This window comes from Rhagoletis pomonella, unplaced genomic scaffold, assembly GCF_013731165.1.
Source record: "Rhagoletis pomonella isolate Grant_MI unplaced genomic scaffold, Rhpom_1.0 Rhpom_scaffold_00002, whole genome shotgun sequence".
Lineage (NCBI taxonomy): Eukaryota > Metazoa > Arthropoda > Insecta > Diptera > Tephritidae > Rhagoletis > Rhagoletis pomonella.
Window position 1 is genome coordinate 97,706,712 of NW_023458556.1, and position 20,760 is coordinate 97,727,471.

Genomic DNA, 20,760 nt, shown 5'->3' on the forward strand with positions numbered 1-20,760 from the left:
CGAAAAGTAAAGCGGAAGTTGGGGAGCGAAATCGAATGCCTAAAGAACAATCTATTAACGCAAACAACACTAGTCTGTTTTGTACCCACGGTACAATTGGTTACATTAAAGAGAAGGAAAATACCCTAACCGACTTTTTAAGTAGAATAAATAATGAAACAGGTGATAAATATTTACTTGACAAACACAGACGGGCAAGCAGAAGATAACAGAGATAACATGAGCACCTGTGCAGCCAGACATTCTCAGGAGGAAGAACTCAATGATCACTTCCCAATTCTAGATACAGTGGTTAATCGTTTCCATACTCAAATAATCTTTACCGAATACAAGAGTAGAGATGGAAATTTTTGGTAATAAAAGGAAGATATTTATAAGTCTAGATGAAATAAACAACGGCTTTGTGTCCGACATCTTCCGAAGATTCCTCAAGTCAGGAACAGTGGGAACTTTTTCCGAACTTCCTGATAGTGAATATAATATCGTACAACAAAAATTAATAGAATTGTTTAATGGAAAAATATAATTCTTCAAATGCTCGTACCATGATAAAAATATGCGGGACGAATACGAATTGTTTAGATACATAAAAAATTATCACTTCACCTAAAGTGGCCACGGAGGCATCAATGAAAACCATAAGGGATTAAAAAAGCTTATATACTATAAAAATTTAAAACAACTTATTCAAAAGTTCATAAACAATTAAGAACCTCTTAATACCAAATTTCATCAAAATCCGGTAATTTTTTTAATTCTTGGACGCCACATTGAATTCGTTATTGGATTTTTGAAAATTGACTTCTGCTTTTGCAAGACACATCTTAAATTATATGATGCTAAATATCGAATAAATTACATTAATTTTTAATATTTTAATACACTTTATTTTTTTTTTTTGGGAACAACACCTAAAGTCTGTCTAGTGAAATAAAAATAGCCGCCACTCTTTATGGCGCAAATATGCGCGGCTTTTCTTTTCGTAGATCCTTAAAGGGCCCTTTGCATTAGTTTTTGGTAAAGCAATGAAGATCCTACTCCGCCCTACTCATTAGTTATACCTTTTTGAAGAATATATTTCTTGAAAAATAAGTCGTGTTATTAAGGTGTTGATAATTTAGCAACAAAGTTTTATTATGTAATATTTCATATGAAATCATATTTTCCATGTTTAATTTCCATGTTAACTTAACGTGCCAAGATCGAAATCGTTGAATTAATTGATTCAACGGCTTGCTCAGCAGGTTTTACTGAAAATACTAATCAGTTTTGACAGAAATTAGAGCTGGGATACTATCGATAGTAATATCGATACTACGATAGTAATATCGATAGTATCGATAGTTGAAAACTGTCACCACTATCGATAGTTTTTGAAAACTATCGATGTCGGTTTTATTACAACGCTTTTATCAACTTGCAATGTTGTATGTCCAGACCACCATTTCATACTATAAATATAGCAAAGGTATTTATGGCAAACCTAGTCTAGATATCAACCTCGTCGTAGGTATCATATCAAAGACATACAATTAGAAAAACTCTAGAGATGGATGTCGCCTCGCCAGAAGAAGTTAAAAATATCCACTACATACGCTACAGCGGAAATGGACGACACGCCATTTCTTTAAATGAAATTAATGCCTTTTCTATCTTTAAAAAAGTGATTATAGCATTTACAATTTCTTTTTAAAGATTAAAAAATATACACATGCCCATGCGGCTTATAGAAGCGCACGACCTCTCGCCAAATTGGTGTTGGAAAAATTCAAAGCCGTTTTCTCAGCTAACGTAGGCTTGGAGACAATAAAGGCCCGTCCACATAGAACTTTGGCGTTGCGTTGGCGTTGGCGTCGCTTCAACAGCTGACTATGAATACATGAATTCAAATGCAACCGTCCACATAGCCAAAATTCGGCAACGCTCACGCCAACACAAAGCAAAAAGATGGCCAACTCTCATCTTTTCGCGTGCGTCGCTCATCAGCTGTTGCAAATAAACAAAATTACGTGAAGTATTTTTCCTTTTTAATCAAGTGCGGGCAAGAAATATTGTTTTTAATGCAATTATTGATATGAAATATTAATTTATCTGTCGTTATATGTTAATTTAGTGGCCCAAGCATTCGCTGCCAAGCGTTCATTGTAGAAGCATACTTTTAACGTGCGTTCTGTCAAACCAACGCCAATGCCAAAGCCAACGCGAAAGTTCTATGTGGACCGGCCTTAAAGGGTGTGGATAAAATTGTAAAGGGCGAGGAAAACGCCCTTATTCCTGATAATATGAACGTTTCAAACGTTCCATATTTAAATTGGGCTCCACTTGTATCAACTTACGTCGAGCACACAATTAGTACATTCAAGGCTTTTCTTCGCGAAAATCTAATGAAAATGCTGCCAGAAAACTTCACAATGCATCTTGTGGTTCAATGTTACTACAACTATACAGATTAAAGTTGTATGAGTTAGAAACTCGAAAGGATAAAATAGTCAAAGATTCAAAGTACAAATTTTTCATATAATGAAACTAGTTCATAGTTTTTCTCTTTTTACTTGTAATATAAACATTTCTAAAATAAATGTATTTTTTGATTGTTCTTCGTATTTTCTGTTGTTGTTGTTGTTGTTTTTGTTGTAGCGGCTACAACAACCCCGCCCAGACATTCCCACGACAGCCGGTTCTACGTACCGGAATGACTCGGGTTTCACCCGACCAAGGGCTGTTGTTTCGGCGATCTAACCCCGTCTAGATCGGCGATACCCATTAATCATTATCCGTCCATGGAGCAATACCTTGCAGCCGGATTGCTCCGCATCCTTCTTCTCCGGGCGGGCGTAGAGCCCAACCCCGGACCTGAAATTTACTTCTGCTGTGTTTGCCAGAATCGACTCCACCCGAACTCCACTTCGGTTAGGTGTAACTCCTGCAACGGGTGGAGTCACCTAAGAACCTGCTCTGGCCTTAGGTCTCACCGGGAGTGGACCACAAACTTTGTGGCTCCCTGTTGCTCAAGCCAAATGGCACAATCAGCCTCCACGGCTACCCACTCGCGTAATGCACGGGTGCGACCTAGCACCCGAAGAGCCTGCACGGCCCCTAGAAGCTCCCCTGAGCAACAGCAAACCTCCCAACACACCCCTCCCACACAACCTACCGGCCGGTCCCACTCGCGAGCGCGAGCCAACCAGCAGCTACTGGTTGCCCACACCATCTGCTCCGTGTGCCAGAACAGAATATACCGGAATGTGACATCAGTCAAATGCAACACATGCCTTGGCTGGTGCCACTTCCGGCTATGTTCTGGTCTACGCACCACTCGCGAATGGACTACAAACTACAGCGCCCCTTGCTGTAGTGCACCGCCGACGCAGACAACAACGCCCATATCGCAGCCACCTACCATCAGGCTGCAACAGCAACTACGTCAGGCGCAACAGGCCCAAGGTAGGCCCCACACTTCTCTGACCCCCCGTATCGCGACCAGCCTCCCAAGGCACATGAACGTACTCCAACTCAACTGCAACGGACTCCAGAGCAAGATTGAGGAGATAGCAGTCTTCATGGGTCGGCACGGCATATTGATAGCTGCGGTCCAAGAAACGAAGTTGCACAGCAACTCAACTCTGTTGGGTTGCGCCGCCTACAATGTGCTCCGTAAAGATCGCGAGCGAGATAATGGTGGTGGACTAGCGTTCATTCTACACCACACAGTGCAGTATCGGCTAATCGAAGAAGACATCGACCCAAGGGACACTACCCTAGAATGTCAGGGCATAGCTGTCCGGTCAGGCGATGTCGATACGTGTACATACCCCCTGTCACCTGCTGCCCGGCTGGATATCTCCCTGACATAGGTGCGCTACTCAGAGGCGAAAACCGATTGGTAGTAGGTGACTTCAATGCGCACCACGATCTTTGGCACTCAAGCCTGGCCAATGATCGAAGGGGAAACAGTTTGGCTGAGCAGATAGACGATTCGACATTCTGCACCATGAACGACGACGCCCCCACCAGGATTGTGGGCAGCTGCAGCAGCTCGCCAGACCTAACAATTGCTAGCGCTGGTCTGATAAATAGCATATCATGGCGACCTATGGTAACGTTAGCATCAGACCATCTGCCCATAATCATCTCGATCATAAGCCCACCGACTTTGCTCCCGCGGATCACCGAACCTACACCAACTTCAACAAAGCTGATTGGAACGGCTTCGCGGAAGTTACCGAGAGCAGCTTCGCCGCCCTCCCCACACCCACAGACGTACATGCTGGCGAACGCCAGTTCCGCAAGGTAGTCACAGCCGCAGCAGCTCGCTTCATACCGTCCGGACGCATCGCGGAAGTCCGCCCAAATTTCCCGGCTGAAGCAGCTGTACTAGCAAATGAGCGTGACCACCTACGCCAGGTCGACCCCGGGGACCCTCGCTTGAGGGAACTTAATTTGGAGATTCGGCAACTGGTAAATCAACACAAGCGGACAAAGTGGGAAGAGCACTTGAAGGCCTGTAACTTCACCTCTGGTGTGAGTAAGCTCTGGTCAACCGTGAGGTCCTTGTCCAACCCGACGAAGCGTGATGACAGAGTGGAAATTTCATTCGAAGGTCACGCCTCATCGGAGCCGAAGAAATGCGCGAACTATTTCAGTCGGCAATTCACATTGCATCCTTCGGTAGACAAGGCCAAACGTCGAGTGACCAGGAGGCTGCACAAACTGCCCAAAAACGATGCACCACTTGTTTTCACCAGCGGTGAAGTAAAGGCCATCGGGAAGGCGAAAGCCTCCAAAGCCATTGGACCCGACGGAATCTGTATGCTGATGTTGAAACATTTGGGGCCTGTGGGGGTAGCATACCTCACGGAGGTCCTCAATTTGTCTATGACCACTCTCATCATTCCTGATGTGTGGAAATCAGGGAGAGTGGTCCCACTGCTGAAACCGGGGAAGCCCGCCAACAGAGGAGACTCTTATCGCCCGATAACGCTCCTTTCCCCGGTCGCGAAGACACTTGAGGCCCTGCTGCTCCCATACTTCACCTGCCACCTAACCCCAGCGAAACATCAGCATGGCTTCCGTAAAGTGCACAGCACAACAACAGCACTTAACGCCATAAACACCCAGATAACCCGCGGCCTAAATCGAAACCGCCCCTGTGAGAGAACTGTCCTAGTAGCGCTGGACTTGTCAAAGGCGTTTGACACCGTCTGCCATTCCACGCTGCTAGAAGACATTGAGGCCTCCTCTCTCCCACAGGGACTGAAGCGATGGTCGGCGAATTATATGAGTGGTCGGCAATCATCAGTAATCTTCAGAGATCAAACCTCGAAACCTAGAAGAATAAAACAAGGGGTTCCACAAGGTGGTGTTCTCTCCCCCTTACTTTTTAACTTCTATATCACGAAACTCCCCCAGCCACCTGAAGGAGTTTCCCTGATCTCGTACGCTGATGACTGTTCGATTTTGGCGTCTGGGAATGGAATTGATGACCTCTGCTCAAAAGTAAACGGCTATCTCTCCAGCCTTTCTCGCTTCTTCACTGCAAGGAGCCTAACCCTCTCCCCAACGAAATCAACGGCGACCCTCTTCACCACCTGGACGAAGGAGGTCAGGCTTGAATTAGGCATTCACGTCGACGGCACACCAATACCGACGGTGAACAACCCGAAAATTTTAGGGGTTACCTTTGATAGCCTGCTCTCTTTCTCCGCGCACACAACCGCAGTTGTCAACAAAGTACAGAGCCGCAACAAGGTCCTCAAGTCGCTCGCCGGCAGCACTTGGGGCAAAGACAAAGAAACGTTGTTGGCAACATACAAGGCAATTGGCCGGCCGGTTCTAAATTATGCTGCGCCAGTTTGGACGCCGGGGACTAGTTGGACGCAGTGGACGAAGCTACAGACTTGTCAGAACGCCGCACTCCGGACAGCGACTGGGTGCCTTCTGATGACGCCTGAGCATCACCTACACAGTGAGGCCCAAGTGCTCCCCGTAAGGGAACACAACAAGATGCTCTGTAAGCAGTTTCTTGTGGGGTGTCACAGAAGTGAACACCCCAACAGACCACTGCTGGAGGAGGAGCCTCCGCCCAGGCACGTCAGGGGGCACCTATTCATGTACAAGGACGCAGTCCAGACCTACACAGACCAACCACTGGACCCAATGACGTACAGACGAGCGATTAACGACATTCATAGGGAGTCTGTCTCCACCTACCTCGACTCCCGGCCTAGGAATGTCGTTATCGGAGCCCAATCACCACCTGTGGAAGAGACGGAGCTTCAGTTACCTAGAGAGACCCGCGTTACCCTGGCTCAGTTACGGTCTGGATATTGTAGCCGCCTAAACAGCTACCTGTCCAGACTCGACCCAAACATCCCAAATGAGTGCCCGGCATGTGGAGACTCCCCCCACGACACCAACCACCTCTTCACATGCCAGCTCAATCCGACTCAACTAACACCTCACTCCCTTTGGTCCGACCCCATCGAAACAGCTCGTTTCCTGGGCCTACCGTTAGTTGAGCTTGACGATAATGATTAAAAGTTGACCCGAAACAGGCGGGGCTTAGTAGTGCCGCTACAACAACAACCCCGCCCAGATCGGTTGGTATCTCAGTCGTTGTCGTCAAGTTCCACTAACGGCAACCCTAGGAAGCGTGCAGCTTCTGTGGGATTTGTCCACAGGGACAAGGCCGTTAGGGTTGTCGGGTTTTCCGGGCATGCGAAGAGATGGTTCGAGTCATGTGGGGTCTCTCCGCATGCCGGACACTCATTCGGCACATCCTCATTCAACCTACTCAAGTAGGAGTTCAACCTGCTGCAGTAGCCGGAGCGAAGTTGTGCGAGTGTAGTGCGTGTCTCCCGAGGCAGATGAAGCTCTGTCTCGTCTATGTCCGGGGGTGGTATGCCTAGAACGGCATTCACAGGTCTAGAGTCTACATAACTCGAGACTGAGTCCCTGTGAATGCCGTTCAGGGCCTGTCTGTACGCTGTCGGGTCCAGAGGTTGCTTAATGAACCTCTGGACTTCGTCCATCAGTTCATATAGATGCCTCTTGACGTGCCTAGGCGAGGGCTCCTCTGCAAGCAGCTGTCTGCTTGGGTGGCCACTTCTGTGGCTCCCGATCAGGAACTGCTTGCAGAGCATTATATTATGCTCCTTAACTGGGAGCATTTGCGCCTCGCCGTGCAAGTGGTGTTCAGGCGACATCAGGAGGCATCCCGTCGCTGTCCTAAGTGCCGTATTTTGTACCGTCTGTAGCTTCGTCCACTGCGTCCTACTAGTCCCTGGCGACCACACTGGCGCTGCGTAGTTCAAAACCGGCCGGCCTATTGCCTTGTATGTTGCCAGCAACGTTTCTTTGTCTTTGCCCCAAGTACTGCCGGCTAGCGACTTGAGGACCTTGTTGCGGCTATGTACTTTATTGACAATAGCGGTTGAGTGCGCAGAGAAGGAGAGCAGGCTGTCGAATGTTACTCCGAGTATTTTGGGGTTATTCACCGTCGGAATTGGTGTGTCATCGACGTGAATCCCCAGCGGTAGCCTGACCTCCTTCGTCCAGGTTGTGAACAGGGTCGCGGAGGATTTCGTAGGGGAGAGGGCTAGACACTTTGCAGTGAAGAAGCGAGAAAGTTCGGAGAGATAGCCGTTTACTTTCGAACACAGGTCATCAATTCCATTCCCAGTCGCCATGATCGAGCAATCGTCGGCATAGGAGACAATCGAGACTCCCTCTGGTGGTTGAGGGAGCTTTGAAATATAAAAGTTAAACAGTAGCGGGGAAAGGACACCACCCTGAGGAACCCCCAGTTTTATTTTACGCTGCTTACTCGTTTTGTCTCTAAATATTACCGACGAATGTCGACCACTCAGATAATTTGCCGACCACCGTTTGAGCCTCTGTGGGAGAGAGGAGGCCTCTATATCTTCTAGTAGCGTGGAATGGCAGACGGTGTCAAACGCCTTTGACAAGTCCAACGCTACTAGAATCGTTCTCTCACAGGGACGGTTACGGTTAAGGCCACGAGTTATCTGAGTGTTTATGGCGTTAAGTGCTGTTGTTGTACTGTGCACTTTACGGAAACCATGCTGATGCTTCGCTGGGGTCAGGTGGTTTGTGAAGTACGGGAGTAGCAAGGCCTCGAGTGTCTTCGCTACCGGGGAAAGGAGTGTAATCGGACGATACGAATCTCCTTTGTTGGCGGGTTTCCCCGGTTTGAGCAGTGGGACCACTCTCCCCACCTTCCAGATGTCTGGGATGATGAGAGTGGCCATTGACAGGTTGAGGACCTCCGTTAGGTACGCTACCCCCGCAGGACCCAAATTTTTCAGCATCAGCATGCATATTCCGTCGGGACCCATGGCTTTGGAGGCTTTCGCCTTCCCGATGGCCACCTGAACTTCACCGCAAGTGAAAGCAAGGGGGGCACAAGTTGTTGGCAGTTTGTGCAGCCTTCTGGTCACTCGACGCTTGGCTTTGTCCACCGGAGGATGCAGTATGAACTGCCGGCTAAAATAGCTCGCGCATCGCTCCGGGTCCGACGAAGCATGGTCGCCAAAGGAAATTTCGACTCTGTCGTCGTGCTTCGTCGGATTAGACAATGGCCTCACGGTTGACCAAAGCTTGCTCACACCAGAGGTGAAGTTACGGGTCTTCAGATGCTCCTCCCACTTCTTCCGCTTATGTACGTTTACTAGTTGCCGAATCTCGGCGTTGAGATCCCTGATACGGGGATCTCCTGGATCGGCCTGACGAAGGCTATCACGCTCATCGGCTCCGATATACATCCTGCCGGTATGAAGCGAGCTGCAGCAGCAGTGACAGCCCTGCGGAACTTACGTTCACCGAGATGGACGTCGGTTGGTGTGGGGAGCGCTGCGAAGGTGTTTTCGGTAAACTCCGCGTAACCTTTCCAATCAGCTTTAGAAAAGTTGATATAGGTCCGGTGTTTGGCGGAGGCAAAGTCGGTTGGTTTATCAATCGAGATGACTATGGGTAGATGGTCTGATGCTAGGGTCAGCATAGGTCGCCACGTTATGCTGTTTATCAGACCAGCGCTGACTATTGTGATGTCTGGCGAGCTACTGCAGTTACCCATAATCCTGGTGGGTGCGTCGTCGTTCATTGTGCAGAATGTCGAATCGTCTATCTGCTCAGCCAAGTCTGTTCCCCTACGATCGTTTGACAGGCTTGAGTGCCAAAGATCGTGGTGCGCATTAAAGTCACCTACTACCATACGGTTTTCACCTCTGAGGAGCGCACCTATATCAGGGTGATATCCTGCCGGGCAGCAGGTGACAGGGGGTATGTATATGTTAAATATTTCGAGCTCGACATCGCCTGACCGGATAGCGATGCCCTGACATTCTAGGGTGGTATCCCTGCGGTCGGTTCAATTGCTGTGCAACTTCGTCTCTTGGACCGCAGCTATTAATATACCATGCCGACACATGAAGACGGTTATCTCCTCAATCTTGCTCTGTAGCCCGTTACAGTTGAATTGAAGGAGCTTCATGTGGTTCGGGAGACGTGTCGTGATGTGGGGTGTAAGTGAGGTGTATGTCCTTGCCGCCGTTGGCTGTGTGTGCTGCTGAGGTGATTGCCGCCCTGTGGTGGTGGTGGGGGGCGTCGCAATTGAAGTCAGCGACCGAGCAGCGCAACACGGGCCCTCGAAGTTCCCCGTCCAATCTCACGTGGTACGCAGACCTGAACATGCCCTAAAGTGGCACCAGCCAAGGCAGGTGTTGCACTTGACTGATGTCACATTACGGAATATTCTGGTCTGACATACCGTGCAGATTGTAGGGGGAACCAGGAGTTGTTGGCGGCGGCGTGTGGGTGGTGGTGCGGTTGTGTGAGTTATGTGGTCTGTGGTGGCTGTGGTACTGTCTGTGGTGTTATTATGTTGTTGTGTTGTGGCGACTGTGTGTGGTTGCTGTGTGAGTGTGTGGGGCTGCACGGGCGGACTATGGTTTGCCGTGGAGGCTGCTCTGTTTGAGCAACAGGGGGCCACGTACGACGTGGTCCACTGTCTGTGTGTCCGTAGTCCCGAGCAGACCCTGAGGTGACTCCACCCCTCGCAGGCATTACACTTGACTGAGGTGGAGTTGTGGTGTAATCGTCTTCGGCATACACAGCAGGTGTATATTTCTGGCCCAGGGTTTGACTCGATGCCAGCCCTGAGTAGGAGAATGCGTAGTGAATGTTGCGCTATGGACGGACAACTTCTGAGATACTTCGCCGACCTAAACGGGGTTAGATCGCCGAAACAACAGCCCTTGGTCGGGTGAAACCCGAGTCATTCCGGTACGTAGAACCGGCTGTCGTGTCTGTTGTTGTTGTTGTTGTAGCAGCATACAAATTCTCCAAAGACTTTTTGGGGAGTGTTGCTGGAGTGACAGTCCTTGGCCAGATATAAATCTGGGTCGTTCCGGTTACGTAGACCCGACTGTCGTGTCTGTCTTTTTTAGTGCCTTATTTTGCAATACCTAGTGCCTTTTCCTGCCTTTTTCGTTATTTTGTTTTGCCTTTTTTTGCCTTTTTTCCAATACCTAGTGCCTTTTCCTACCTTTTTCGCTATTTTATTTTGCCTTTTCCAGCCTATTCCGTTATTTTATTTTGCTCTTTTTATAGGTTTTTAGGTCCGATAAATCCGTTCCCTGGTTATAACATTCAAGATAAATGAGCAAGATAGGCATTTTCTCCTATCCTCAAGCAAATCAAGATTTAAAAGTAAATAACGTGACTTATAGGAGGGCATGGGTTCCATAAAGTTGAGACACCTTAGCGCAGACTTGATAGAAATCTTTTGTAACTACTCAATCCTGTTTATATACGTCGTATGAAAAGATCGCCAAATAATTGTGGCATATTCTAGACGGACCCTAACAAAAACAATATAAAGCTTTTTAAAAGTGCACGGGTCAGAAAAATCAGAACTGTTACTTTGCACAAATGATCACATGGAATAGGAATGTGCAATAATAAATTTAATATGAATACTAAATGTGAGTTTTGAGTCAAAATAAACTCCTAGATCTTTTACTTGATCTACAAATTTTGGTTTAGTACCTGCAATCGTATAAGATGTGACTGTATTCGCCTTTCAAGAACAAACCGTATGAAAAAGGTGATTTCTTTCACGCCAAGAGTTAACTCTATCGATCAGATTGAAGAAAAATACAATCTTCGGGTCTCATTGCAATCGAATAAACTTTGAGATCATCAGCGTATAGAAGAAATTTGGAGAATAAGAAACACGAGATTATGTCATTGATACAAATTATAAAAAATAGGTCCAAGAATACTACCCTGAAGGCCTCCTGAACATGCGTAAAAAGAGCGCGATGTTGTGTGCGACGGAGTGAAAACCCATATACTCTAATTTACTAATTAAGATTTTATGGGACACCCTATCAAACGCCTTGGCAAAATCAGTATAATATAGTACATTGTACTGTAACAATTTGACACCCAGCCTCGAAGCTTTTAATGCAGTCATCCGTAAATATAGCAAGATTAGATATCGTGGATCTCCCCTTAACGAAACCGCGCTGATTCGAAAAAATTACATTTTGAATTGCAATTATAATGATAATGCTTTCGAATAATTTAGAAACTGTTGCCAATTTAGCAATCGGACTATGATTCGAAACAACAAATTTATTTCCATTTTTAAGAATAGGCGTAATATAAGCACTTTTTTCAATCTGCTAAAAACGTTCCCGTAAAGAGCGATAAATTAAATATCAACAGTAAAGGCTTAATAAGAGCAGAACAATTCTTGAAGAGAATAGGAGATAGGCCCTCTACATCAGTCTGAGTGGAAGATTTTAGACTCGAAAAACCCTTCAGCATATCTTCCTCAGTTAGCAACAGTGAGCCAAAAGATAGGTATGAATCAGAATCTGTAGGATTAAGGGGGTCAGTATCATCATCACTAACGAAATTTGCACTAAAAAAGTCCGCAAAAAGGTCAGATGAGTTTTTGCCGGATTAGCATGTTTATTTTTTATGAAACATCGAGGTAAGGAATGTTGGATTTATTTTTCTTTGATTTAATAAACGACCAATAGGCCTTAGGGTTGGTCTTTATATTGCTTTCGAAGTTACTGATATATTTCTTACGAAGCGACTTTTCAAGTTTTTTAAACTCAGACAAACAGCATTTGTATCTTTCATAGAGCGAATTATTTTGGGATACTTGGAATTTTTTGTACGACCTGTTGTTTGGTGTACTGGTAACTTAATCTCCTGACAAAAAAAAATTGGAACATGATTCACACAATAATCATGGACCATAGTTTTAAAAAGTTCGAAACTATAGACTAGATCTACATTAGCGAAAAGACCATCCCAATCACGCTCAAGCAGCTGATTTTTAAAAATCTCAAAGTTGCAATGATTAAAATTAAGTTTTACAGTATCACTTCGAAAGAGGTATTTAAAAATTCATAGAAATCTAAATCTCATACTAACGGAAAATGATGAGAGTTAGCCGGGGACATGGGCGAGCAACATTCCAGGAACGTAAAATTTAAATTACTCGATTAAGATAACTATTAACTTGACGCAAGTCAAAGCTTAAGAACTAGGTATAACTCGAAAGCATGGTTAACGTTAGACGGAGTTAGAGAGCCTGAATCATCTAAATATGACCCAAAAATACCGCTTATTAAAATCACCAAGCATGCATTACTGCTTTTCCGCGATCTCTGAATGTAACGCTGCGACGTTGCCAACATGTAAATTGTTAAGGATTCATGACTATTGGAAGGAATATAGAAGGAACAAATATGAAGCTCCCCCGACGAACCAAATTGCCGTATGCATGATTGGTCCAGTAAGGAATCATTATTTTCAAGCTGATATATTGTAGCTCGCAAGTTACGCTTAGCAGCAATCAGAACACTACGACCTCTGTTACATAAAGTTTTTACAGCGTCTCTATCCCTTCGGAAAACATCATACAATTTGCAATCAAAACACTCTTAATCGAAAAAGGTAGGATAAAGCCAGGTTTCATTTAACACAAAGACATTATAGGATTCAAGCGAACCAATTGTAAAAACATCTTTTGAATTTTTTCTAATACCAGAGACGTTGTGAAAATAAATTCGATTTGCAAATGTTATTGTGGCTTATTAACATTTTATTTTTAATATTTTTATTGAGCTTTGTACCACGATTGTTTATTAGGAAAAATTGAAAAAGCAACAAAGTCTAAGCGGTAGAAGTTACAGCAGCTATTTCGGAGATCACCACGTCTCTTCATCAGACTTCTTTTTTCTAGACTTCAGCAGGGATCGAACCTGCGAATCGGATGTTCAAAGTCAGAAGCGTTAACCACTGAGCTACGTACATCCCGTAAACTCTTGTTGCTAATTCATTTTCCTTTTTCAACCAACTACTATCAAGTGCAGCTGATTTGCCGCTATTTAAACTCGACAGCGTGGTTGTTGTTGTCAATTCTATACATCCATTTGCTTATTTTGATTTTTTGTATAGTTTTAGGCGGGCTGTTACTAATACCATGTCCCCACCGGGGCTAACCACGTAGTTATGGTTGTTGAGTTGGTTATCCCGATAACCCACTTCATTTAGCGTAGTTTCGCCATATAACTCGACTCGAAACCACGTCGAAAGTCTGATACAACCCTGTGTTTTCCCGCCATCTGTGGGTCATTAGCGTTAAAATGTAAAGAATTCGTTCCCTACTAGTGTTTGGACTCCACTAAGATCATTTAGATTTACTCCGGTTTTTGAAAACATTTGAAATCTACTCCTCTACTCCGCTTGACTTCAAATCTATTCCATTTTTTTCATTCATGTTATGCCCCCTCTTGGGGCCGTTTTTTGAGTGTTCACCACCGGTTTCAGTAAAAAATTTAAAGTTAGCCAAATCTCACTGTTAAAAAGTAACTCTTTCATAGCAATGCGTCAATAAAGTAACTTCGTTATTTTTCGATGTATGGTTGTACAAATTGGCGGATGCAGAACGTTACTTAAGTTGTTAAAAAATATATGTAGAATGAAATTTATATAAAGTAGAAAAAGTTTAGATCCTGTTGCTCTTTAAAAAATTAATTGTTAGAAACGTTCTACTTTATAGAAAATGCTAAATATTACCTAAATATTTAACATATTATCCTTATATTGCCTCGCATCCTTATTTGTGCATGAATAGAAAATATTTAAGTCAAATTTTTCAATTTTTCCTAATAAACAATCGTGGTACAAAGCTCAATAAAAATATTATTGAAAATAAAATGTTAATAAGCCACAATAACATTGACAAATACATAGTTTAGGAAGAGCCAGCCTGAAACTATACAAAAAAGCAAAATAAGCAAATGGATATATAGAATTGACAACAACCACGCTGTCGAGTTTAAATAGCGGCAAATCAGCTGCACTTGATAGAAGTTCGTTGAATAAGGAAAATGAATTAGCAACAAGAGTTTACGGGATGTACATAGCTCAGTGGTTAACGCTTCTGGCTTTGAACATCGGATTCGCAGGTTCGATCCCTGCTGAAGTCTAGAAAAAAGAAGTCTGATGAAGAGATGTGGTGATCTCCGAAATAGCTGCTGTAACTTCTACCGCTTAGACTTTGTTGCTCAGCGCTGGTCTGATAAACAGCATAACATGGCGACCTATGCTGACTCTAGCATCAGACCACCTACCCATAGTCATCTCGATAGATAAACCAACCGACTTTGCCTCCGCCAAACACCGGACCTATATCAACTTTTCTAAAGCTGATTGGAAAGGTTACGCGGAGTTTACCGAAAACACCTTCACAGCGCTCCCCACACCAACCGACGTCCATCTCGGTGAACGTAAGTTCCGCAGAGCTGTCACTGCTGCTGCAGCTCGCTTCATACCGGCAGGATGTATATCGGACCCACGTCCAAACTTCCCTGCCGAAGCGGCGGTTCTAGCCGATGAGCGTGATAGCCTTCGTCAGGCCGATCCCGGAGATCCCCGTATCAGGGATCTCAACGCCGAGATTCGGCAACTAGTAAACGTACATAAGCGGAAGAAGTGGGAGGATCATCTGAAGACCTGTAACTTCACCTCTGGTGTGAGCAAGCTTTGGTCAACCGTGAGGTCACTGTCCAATCCGACGAAGCACGACGACAGAGTCGAAATTTCCTTCGGCGACCATGCTTCGTCGGACCCGGAGCGATGCGCGAGCTATTTTAGCCGGCAGTTCATACTGCATCCTCCGGTGGACAAAGCCAAGCGTCGAGTGACCAGAAGGCTGCACAAACTGCCAACAACCTGTGCCCCCCTTGCTTTCACTTGCGGTGAAGTTCAGGTGGCCATCGCGAAGGCGAAAGCCTCCAAAGCCATGGGTCCCGAAGGAATATGCATGCTGATGCTGAAAAATTTGGGTCCTGCGGGGGTAGCGTACCTAACGGAGGTCCTCAACTTGTCTATGGCCACTCTCATCATCCCAGACATCTGGAAGGTGCTCAAACCGGGGAAACCTGCCAATAAAGGAGATTCTTATCGTCCGATAACACTCCTTTCCCCGGTAGCGAAGACACTCGAGGCCTTGCTACTCCCGTACTTCACAAACCACTTGACCCCAGCGAAGCATCAGCATGGTTTCCGTAAAGTGCACAGTACAACAACAGCACTTAACGCCATAAACACTCAGATAACTCGTGGCCTTAACCGAAACCGCCCCTGTGAGAGAACGATTCTAGTAGCGTTGGACTTGTCAAAGGCGTTTGTCACCGTCTGCCATTCCACGCTACTAGAAGATATAGAGGCCTCCTCTCTCCCACAGAGGCTCAAACGGTGGTCGGCACATTATCTGAGTGGTCGACATTCGTCGGTAATGTTCAGAGACAAAACGAGTAAACAGAGAAAAATAAAACAGGGGGTTCCACAGGGTGGTGTCCTTTCCCCGCTACTGTTTAACTTTTACATTTCAAAGCTCCCTCAACCACCAGAGGGAGTCTCGATTGTCTCTTATGCCGACGATTGCTCGATCATGGCGACTGGGAATGGAATTGATGACCTGTGTTCGAAAGTAAACGGGTATCTCTCCGAACTTTCTCGCTTCTTCACTGCAAAGTGTCTAGCCTTCTCCCCTACGAAATCCTCCGCGACCCTGTTCACAACCTGGACGAAGGAGGTCAGGCTACCGCTGGGGATTCACGTCGATGACACACCAATTCCGACGGTGAATAACCCCAAAATACTCGGAGTAACATTCGACAGCCTGCTCTCCTTCTCTGCGCACGCAACCGCTATTGTCAATAAAGTACAGAGCCGCAACAAGGTCCTCAAGTCGCTAACCGGCAGTACTTGGGGCAAAGACAAAGAAACATTGCTGGCAACATACAAGGCAATAGGCCGGCCGGTTTTGAACTACGCAGCGCCAGTGTGGTCGCCGGGGACTAGTAGGACGCAGTGGACGAAGCTACAGACTGTACAGAACACCGCATTCAGGACAGCGACAGGATGCCTCCTGATGTCGCCCGAACACTATCTACACGGCGAGGCGCAAATGCTCCCCGTAAAGGAGCACAATATAATGCTCTGCAAGCAGTTCCTGATCGGGAGCCACAGAAGTGGCCTCCCAAGCAGACAGCTGCTTGCAGAGGAGCCCTCGCCTAGGCACGTCAGGAGGCATCTATATGAACTGACGGACGAAGTCCAGAGGTTCATCAAGCAACCTCTGGACCCGACAGCTTACCGACAGGCCCTGAACGGCATTCACAGGGACTCAGTCTCGAGTTATGTAGACTCTAGACCTGTGAATGCCGTTCTAGGCATACCACCCGCGGACATAGACGAGACGGAGCTTCATCTGCCTCGGGAGACTCGCACAACACTTGCACAACTTCGCTCCGGCTACAGCAGCAGGTTAAACTCCTACCTGAGTAGATTGAATGAGGATGTGCCGAATGAGTGTCCGGCATGCGGAGAGACCCCACATGACTCGAAACATCTCTTCGCATGCCCGGAAAACCCGACAACCCTAACGGCCTTGTCCCTGTAGACAAACCCCACAGAAACTGCACGCTTCCTAGGGTTGCCGTTAGTGGAACTTGACGACAACGACTGAGATACCAAACGTCCTGGGCGGGGTTGTTGTAGCCGCTACAACAACAACAACAACCTTCACCGCTTCTGTGATAGTAGCTGCATCGCTACTTGCTGCTTAGTTCACAAGATATCGAACCGTAATATTTTTTGACAGACTTCCTTTGTCCTTAGGAACACTTTAGGCAATATTTTTTCTAAGTCTAAACATTTTCTAGTAGCGAACTCCACAATTTTTTGCCACTTTTCCTACGGTCCCGCCTTTCCGCAGTACATCTATTATTTACATTTATGGTTCCTTATTAACCACAATATTTACTAGTGATAACTTCTTTAAGAAATTACAATACAGAAAAAAGTAATCTAACTTCCAACTAAGTAAAATGCAAAACTGAGAGTGAGTGCAAAACTGTAACATTTGCCTTAATTTACATTTTTGTCTGCTGGTTTTTTTATTGTTGTTGTATTGACTTCAAATCGTTATGAGAGAGGGAGTAAGGGTGTACCAACAAGAATATACATCAAAATGATGAAAGTCGTTAGAACTTGGAAATATAGCGGTGGCTGAAAGAAAAAGTGTTACACCATGTTATAGTTTTACTCGTCACTGTATATATATATATATATAGAATGAAAGGTCCTTCAATCACCTTTCCAACTGTGTCCATATTTTGAAAATCGGTTCATAGTTTTTGAAATATAAGCTTTTGAAAACATTGGAAATTCCACGTTTAGCCACCAAGGGATGAACCATGGCCACTTTTTCTTTTTTCACCAGCTCAACGGTCCGTATTATTAAAAATCGACGCAATTCTTTAGCATCTTAAAACTTGCATATTACTACCCTGGAATTTAATGGGCTATTAAACTGCTTACTAAACAAAAATTCTAAAAAACCTGCATAAAAGTTGAATATTTAGCTGAAACTTTGTAGATTTTTTATAATTTTTCCGCAATGTTTGTAATGTGGATTTATAAGCTATACCTAGACTTTTATGGGCAAAAGAAAAATAGTCAAAATTTATCAAAATGTTGATGACTTAATTAGCTGATCACAAGTGTATGTCATATATTAGTGGAGTTCACCCAAGTGAGAAAGTGGCCTGGCAGTCTGGCAAAAGAGCAGATCAGCTCAAGCAACGACAGTTGTCAACAGTCGTGGTCTTTTACCAGAGTGCCAGGCCACTTGCTCAATTTGGTGAATACCACTATTGATTTCAATTTGGTTATTATACACCGTCTGTTCGAGGTGATTGACGATTTACAGGTTTTTATAGGAAACTGTTCCCAGTCGCCACCTTCCTTAATAATGGAGAAACCCGATTTTCCTGCAAATCCTGAAAAGCCTACTAATAGTAAAGTCCTTGGAACAAGGCTACTATGTTATTAACAATAAATATGTGTTATATTGATTTGGGCGTGGCTCCCCCAAACCCCCCCTAAACGAAGGAGGATGAACGCCGCTTTATGAAAAGTCACCGCCCCAGTGATGTAAGCTTGGGAAAGGATGAGGTAACTAGAATTCCCTTTCTGTGTGGTAAACCTGGGGCTACCGCCCCAGTGATGTCTATTCAGAGTTGGGCATTATTCGAATAAATTGTTATTTAGATAATTATTCGAATAAAATTTTATCCGTAATATAATTATTCGCAGATAACTTATTCACGAATAAATTATTCGTGAATAAATTGCTTGCGAATAATTTATTCGTTATTTTAAATAATGAATAAAAACTCATTTTTAACACACTGAGCCACCTTTTACTTTTATTTCTATTGTCAAGGATTGTAAGTTAGCTGAATTTTGTTTACTATTTTATCAAGAATACCCTCTGGTTTCGCGGCCCCTGATAAGATTTTTTGCGTTGGCCAATGCAAGAATAGCGTTGAAAACCAAATATGGGTAAAGTAAAAATTCTCACACATATTTCGGCCAAAAAAATTGCGCTCTGATGCTATATGCAAGAAAAAATTCCTTTCAATGTCATGAGCTTTACCAATGGTCTTATTTCCACTTGTGAGATCTTTTCTAAGCGTGCGTGATCTTCTTCTATGATCTTGCAACTACAACATTGGTCTGATGCGTCAACCTCTAGTCTTATGTCATGTAGGCCAACAAAAGTCCTTATAAGGATGCTGAAGAGCACAGATGTGCGTTTTCTATTATAGGAGAGCCAAAAATCCTCGATGTAAAATTTGGCCATTGATATAGGAATTGGAAGGATGTGGTCGAAACTTTCCTTGCTGATTCGCCACTTTTAAAATATCCAAGAGCTGGTTTCCTTGAGTCTTACTGCTGCAGCAATGGCCGCCCGAGCAATTTCATCAATCGGAGGTAGATGCAAGGTCGCATTTAGGGTATATGACGACGTGGGACATCGTAAATTCGTATAATATAAACATAAAAAACAAAGGAGTCCAGACATATGGGGTTTCTAGAGATTTCGACTGCAGCACGATTATGAATTGCAACCTGATTGTACAATAAGTAGGGATTTTCTAAATAACTCAACTGTAGCGCCACCTAGCGGGTCCATTTTTCGCATAAGTATTTTTCATCATGCAGGAAGAACACATTTTGAATTTGCACGAAATCAGTTCATAAATACGGCTTTTATAAATAACTCGGCTCCATCGCCACAAAGCAGTTTTCTAGTAGCCTTTAATAGGACTTTATGCGCATGGAATAACCTCCGAAAATTTGATTTAAATCTATCTAGGGGTTTGAGTTAAATCACAACAACGAAAACGGTTATCATTTTACACATAAATATATGTACATATCTATATACATAAATTACTTGTTTTATTATTATTTTATTCGTTATTCGAATAATTAATGAAGATAATAGTTATTCGAATAACGAATAACATAATTTAACCGTCATTCGAATAATTTTTTTTTTGAATAAACAAAATTATTTATTATTGTTATTCGTCATTCGAATAAATTTTGCCCAACTCTGTGTCTATTTTGGTTACTGGGTGTTTTATAAAAATATCTTGTATACAAAAATGTATACACAAATTTATAACAAAAATTTGCAACAAATACCATATTTCCAACCGACGTTATTGTTAAATTAGGAACAAATGCACAATACCACCAAATCTCGAATTAAAAAAAAAAAAATAGGATCGATAGAGACCATTGAGGTGAACATAACGGTATATTTATTTTTTTTGGGAAACAACAACTACAACAATTATTAAAGGTCAAAGTTCAAATTACGCATTTTCTCAAATTAATATTTCTCGAAAACCTCTTCAAGGAAGTGGACAATTTTGATAGAGAATTTAATTTTCTTTAATTTGATATACATATTTATACATATACCTTTTTATAGTTTTCACGAAAATGGAATTAATATGGAAAAAAAAGTATACAGGGTTTTTGTGTATAAACTTCTTTTTGCGTAGGCGGCCTTCGGCCGCACTTATGGATTATAACCCTCACAAAGTAGAATTCTCTTTCTGTATTGCGAAGAAAAGGCGCTGAACACCTTTTGCAGAGAACACCATTCTGCGTAGGCGGCCTTCGGCCGCACTTATGGATTATAACCCTCACAAAGTAGAATTCTCTTTCTGTGATGCGAAGAAAAGGCGCTGAACACCTTTTGCAGAGAACACCTATCTGCGTAGGCGGCCTTCGGCCGCACTTATGGATTATAACCCTCACAAAGTAGAATTCTCTTTCTGT

The 20,760-nt window shown here is 44.2% G+C and overlaps 1 protein-coding gene across 1 annotated transcript in view; it reads right to left on the minus strand.

Moving 5' to 3' along the window:
• Nucleotides 1-20,760, minus strand: part of LOC118734232 (putative uncharacterized protein DDB_G0277255) — a gene marked incomplete at its 3' end in the record, with an annotated part of 71,759 nt that overhangs the window by 49,897 nt on the left and 1,102 nt on the right.